Genomic DNA, 6,310 nt, shown 5'->3' on the forward strand with positions numbered 1-6,310 from the left:
CAAATCACATGATGGTTAAACTTTTGTAATCTGACGTATTGCTTTCAGTAGGATATAAGGTCCGAAGACCATTCCTTACAAAAATTTGTTTAACACTTAAAGATGTGGAACGTGAGATCCAAATTAATGAATGGTAAGATACTGATTTCCACAAAACGGGTGATAAGAATAAGAACAGTGACAAGATATTAAGAATAGTAACTTCAAATGTTAATTTCCCCTAAGTAGGAGGTTCGAGGACCCGACATAACTAAGGTTCTGTTTAACAAAAGACAAGATATCAATTTCCACCAGGTTTGTGGTCCGAGGACTACACTTAACCAAGTTTTTGTTTGATTCTTAAGAATAGTAACTTCAAATGTTAATTTCCCCAAAGCAGGAGGTCCGAGGACCCGGCATAACTAAGGTTCTGTTTAACAAATGACAAGATATCAATTTCCACCAGGTTTGTGGTCCGAGGACTACACTTAACCAAGTTTCTGTTTGATTCTTACGAATAGTAACTTCAAATGTTAATTTTCCCAAAGTAGGAGGTCTGAGGACCCGGCATAACTAAGATTCTGTTTAACAAATGACAAGATATCAATTTCCACCAGGTTTGTGGTCCGAGGACTACACTTAACCAAGTTTCTGTTTGATTCTTACGAATAGTAACTTCAAATGTTAATTTCCCTAAAGCAGGAGGTCCGAGGACCCGGCATAACTAAGGTTCTGTTTAACAAATGACAAGATATCAATTTCCACCAGGTTTGTGGTCCGAGGACTACACTTAACCAAGTTTCTGTTTGATTCTTACGAATAGTAACTTCAAATGTTAATTTTCCCAAAGTAGGAGGTCCGAGGACCCGGCATAACTAAGGTTCTGTTTAACAAAAGACAAGATATCAATTTCCACCAGGTTTGTGGTCCGAGGACTACACTTAACCAAGTTTCTGTTTGATTCTTACGAATAGTAACTTCAAATGTTAATTTCCCCAAAGTAGGAGGTCTGAGGACCCGGCATAACTAAGGTTCTGTTTAAAAATGACAAGATATCAATTTCCACCAGGTTTGTGGTCCGAGGACTACACTTAACCAAGTTTCTGTTTGATTCTTACGAATAGTAACTTCAAATGTTAATTTTCCCAAAGTAGGAGGTCCGAGGACCCATCATAACTAAAGTTCTGTTTAACAAATGACAAGATATCAATTCCCACCAAGTTTGTGGTTCGAGGACTACACTTAACCAAGTTTCTGTTTGATTCTTACGAATAGTAACTTCAAATGTTAATTTCCCCAAAGCAGGAGGTCCGAGGACCCGGCATAACTAAGGTTCTGTTTAACAAATGACAAGATATCAATTTCCACCAGGTTTGTGGTCCGAGGACTACACTTAACCAAGTTTATGTTTGATTCTTACGAATAGTAACTTCAAATGTTAATTTTCCCAAAGTAGGAGGTCCGAGGACCCAGCATAACTAAAGTTCTGTTTAACAAATGACAAGATATCAATTTCCACCAGGTTTGTGGTCCAAGGACTACACTTAACCAAGTTTCTGTTTGATTCTTAAGAATAGTAACTTCAAATGTTAATTTCCCCAAAGCAGGAGGTCCGAGGACCCGGCATAACTAAGGTTCTGTTTAACAAATGACAAGATATCAATTTCCACCAGGTTTGTGGTCCGAGGACTACACTTAACCAAGTTTCTGTTTGATTCTTATGAATAGTAACTTCAAATGTTAATTTTCCCAGAGTAGGAGGTCCGAGGACCCGGCATAACTAAGGTTCTGTTTAACAAATGACAAGATATCAATTTCCACCAGGTTTGTGGTCCGAGGACTACACTTAACCAAGTTTCTATTTGATTCTTAAGAATAGTAACTTCAAATGTTAATTTCCCCAAAGCAGGAGGTCCGAGGACCCGGCATAACTAAGGTTCTGTTTAAAAATGACAAAATATCAATTTCCACCAGGTTTGTGGTCCGAGGACTACACTTAACCAAGTCTCTGTTTGACACTTAATAATAGTAACTGCAAACCCCTGAAGTATTTATAATTTGAACTACTAACTAACAAAAGCACATTTTATTAATAATAATACCTTCGAAGGTTATTTACATTCCATGGACGTGGTACAATTCTTTCATCTAGGTCGGCTAGCCGATATGACCCTATGCCCGCTACGGAAACAATGCGATAGGGGCCTTCCCAGTTTGGTCCTAACTTACCCCAAGCTGGGTTCTTAGAAGTGCCCACAACTTTTCTTAGTACAAGATCCCCAGGTGCGAGTGGCCTTAGCTTCACGTGGGCGTCATATCCCCGTTTAAGCTTCTGTTGATAATAAGCCATTTGGACCATAGCTGCCTCGCGTCGTTCCTCAAGTAAATCAAGGCCTTTCCCTAGGAGGCCGTCGTTATTCTCTGGGCTAAAAGAACTCGTCTTCAGGGTGGGAAAACCAGATTCCAGAGGTATCACCGCCTCGGCTCCATAAGTCATAGAGAATGGCGTTTCTCCCGTGGACCTGCGCGGTGTAGTCCGATACGTCCACAGAATATGTGGGAGCTCTTCTACCCATCTGCCCTTCGCATCGTCCAACCTTTTCTTCAGCCCACTAACTATGACCTTGTTCACGGCCTCGGCTTGCCCATTTCCCTGAGGATAAGCTGGGGTGGAGTATCTATTTATGATGCCCATATCACCGCAATACTTCCTAAAAGCCTTGCTGTCAAATTGAACGCCATTGTCTGATATAAGCGTATGTGGTATTCCGAACCTAGTGATGATGTTCTTCCAAACAAACTTCTTGGAGTCAACGTCTCTGATATTTGCTAAGGGCTCGGCCTCAACCCATTTAGTGAAATAGTCTGTCCCCACGAGAAGCCATCTTTTGTTTCCTGCAGCTCTCGAAAATGGCCTCACTATGTCCAATCCCCACTGTGCAAAAGGCCAAGGACTGGAGAGAGGGTTAAGAACCCCTCCAGGTTGATGAATATTAGGGGCGAATCTCTGGCATTGATCACGTTATCTGGCATAGTCCTGAGCCTCTCGCTGCATATTGGGCCACCAATAACCCTGAGTCAGGGCTCTATGGGCTAAGGACCTTCCCCCGGTGTGGCTTCCACAAATCCCTTCATGCAGTTCCTCCAGAAGTGATTCCGTTAATTCAGGGTGCACACACAACAAGTACGGTCCTGAGAAGGATCGTTTGTACAGTTTCTGGTCCTCGGACAACCAGAAACGTGGCGCCTTTCGACGTATCTTATCTGCTTCAGACTTGTCCTCAGGAAGGATATCGTTCCTAAGAAAAGATATGACCGGGTCAATCCAACTAGGTCCAGGCCTTATTAGATGGATGTGAGCCGCATTGACGGGGTAAGCGTTGGCTTTAGCAAATCCTCTACGAGGATAATCGTGGGCAAATCCTGAGCCGAAGACATTGCCAATGTGGCCAAAGAGTCTGCATGGGTGTTTCCACTCCTAGAGATGTGAGCTAAGACGAAGGAGTCAAATTCAGCTTGCTGACGCTTGACCTGGGCCAAATATTCCTGCATTCTTGGGTCTCTAGCCTCCATGGTCCCCGTGACTTGGCCGACCACTAACTGAGAGTCCGAGAACATCTAGATTTCCTTTCCACCCATCCTATGTACCATCTCCATGCCCACCAAGACTGCTTCATACTCGGCCTCATTATTAGTAGCCGAGAACGCCAATCTCAAAGATTTTTCGAAGATAAACCCTTCAGGGGACATTAGGACAAGTCCAACACCAGACCCTCTCTGATTAGCTGCCCCATCCACATACACTTTCCAAGTCGGAGGTACTGCGGCTGTGATCACACCAATTGATTTTTCATCCATGCACGCCTCTTTCAGAGTTTCTTCTAGCAATGGTTCGGTAAACTCTGCCACCAAGTCAGCGAGGACCTACCCCTTCACCGAGGTACGAGGCCTGTATTTAACGTCAAAAGCTCCTAAAATGGTTCCCCACTTTGCCACCCTACCAGAGTAATCGGCGCTGCGTAACACCGCCTTGAGAGGCAATTGGGTCAGAACCACCACAGTGTGAGACTGGAAATAATGAGGAAGCTTGCGCGTGGCATGAACTATGGCCAGAAGTGCTTTCTCCAAGAGTAGATAGCGCATCTCGGCCTCATTCAAAGACTTACTAACGTAATAGACCGGTCTTTGCACCCCGCTTTCATTCCTTATAAGGACCAGGCTGACTGCATGGACAGCCACTGCCAGATAAGCAAACAAGACCTCGTCCGCCTCGGGGCGAGACAAAATGGGTGGCCGAGAAAGATATTGCTTAAGTTGTTGGAAAGCTAACACGCAGTCTTCGGTCCATTGAAACCCTTTCCACTTATTCAACAATTGGAAGAAAGGACGGCATCGGTCAGCTGACCGAGAGATAAACCTATTCAATGCAGCAATCATTCCGGTCAATTTCTAGATCTCTTTTGGGTTCCGAGGCGGCTGCAAATCCTGAATAGCCTTGACCTGCACTGGGTTCACCTCTATGCCTCTGTGAGTAATCATATACCCCAGGAACTTTCCAGATCCCACGCCAAAAGAGCACTTTGAGGCGTTAAGGCGCAACTTGTACTTTCTTAGCACCTAGAAGGTGTCGGCCAGATCTTTGACGTGTGAAGGTATTGTTTTGCTCTTCACCACCATATCATCTACATACACCTCAATGGTCTTCTCTAGTTGCTGTTCAAACATTCTGGTCATCATTCTTTGGTAGGTAGCCCCAACATTCTTCAATCCAAATGGCATGACCTTATAGTGGTAGTTCCCTGTTGGAGTAATGAAAGCAGTCTTCTCCTGATCATCCAATGCTAATGAAATCTGATGGTAACCCTGGAAGGCATCCAAAAAACTCATTCAAGGATGTTCGACAGTGGCATCCACCAGTTGATCAATACGCGGCATTGGGAACGAATCCTTGGGGCAGGCCTTGTTCAAATCTGTGAAGTCCACACACACTCTCCACGTTCCATTCTTCTTTTTAACCACAACCGTATACGCTAACCATTCGGGGTAGAAAATTTCTTTAATAGCCCCAGCCCTCTTAAGTGTGAGCACCTCTTCCTTCACAACCTCAAAATGTTCTTTGGAAGAACGCCGAGGAGGCTGCCTTCTCGGAACAATGGTAGGGTTGACGTTTAAACGATGACAAATGAAGCTCGAATCTACGCCTGGAGCCTCATAAGGGTCCCACGCAAAAACATCAATATTGTCCTTCAAAAATTCCAACAACCCCATCTTCTCCTAGTGTGGCAAACGTATGCCAACTTGGAAGAACCTCTCTAGGTCATCTGCTATCAAAAACTTCTTTAACTCCTCACAAACAGCCTCCTCTCCTGTCACCGCTCCAGGTGCATCCGGAGCTATTAATTGCTATGACTCTTGGATGGGCAAAGCTGATGACTCGGCTTCTGTCTGATGAAGCACTGCGGCCGATATACATTGCTTGGCCACCGATTGGCTGCCGAGAATTTCCTCAACATATTCCCCAGAGGAGAACTTAACTTTAATATGTAAGGTAGAGGAGACGGCTCCCAGAGCGTGTAGCCATGGCCTGGCGAGGATGGCTGTATATGGGGAGTACGCGTCGACCACAATGAAATCCACCTCAACCGTTTCTGAGCCGGATTGAACGGGCAAACGAATCTGTCCCTTCGGCACAACGGCTCTTCCTTCGAAGCTTATGAGTGGTGAGTCATAAGGAGTGAGATCTTCTAGCTTCAACCTTAGCCCCTTAAATAAATCAGGGTACATGATATCTGCACCGCTGCCCTGATCAATCATCACTCTCTTCACATCATAACTCCCTATCCTAAGAGTAACTACAAGAGCATCGTCATGGGGTTAGATAGTACCAACCTTATCCTTCTCCGAAAATCCCAAGACGGGTAAAGTCACCTTCAACCTTTTCGGCCTGCTGCTTGCCTCCTCGGCCTGAGAATGGGAAACCGCCATCACCCTAGTGGGACCTGAGCCAGTCCTGCCAGGTGCAGCGAAAATAACGTTAATTGTTCCCAATGCCGGCCTAGATGGATTATTCTTCTGATTGTTCGAGCCAGATTGGCTGCCCTGTCCACCAGGTTGACACAAGTGCTGCTTTAGTTTTCCCTCACTGACCAGTTGCTCCAAGTGGTTCCAAAGGATCCGACAGTTCTCGGTAGTGTGGCCCACATCCTGATGGTACTGACAAAAGAGGTTCTGATTCCTCTTCGCAGGGTCTCCTGCCATCTTACTAGGCCACCTGAAGAAGGGCTCCCCTTCCTAACTTTCTCCAGTAATTGGTGCACTGGTTCTCGGAACA

Source organism: Castanea sativa, chromosome 6, assembly GCF_040712315.1.
Source record: "Castanea sativa cultivar Marrone di Chiusa Pesio chromosome 6, ASM4071231v1".
NCBI lineage: Eukaryota > Viridiplantae > Streptophyta > Magnoliopsida > Fagales > Fagaceae > Castanea > Castanea sativa.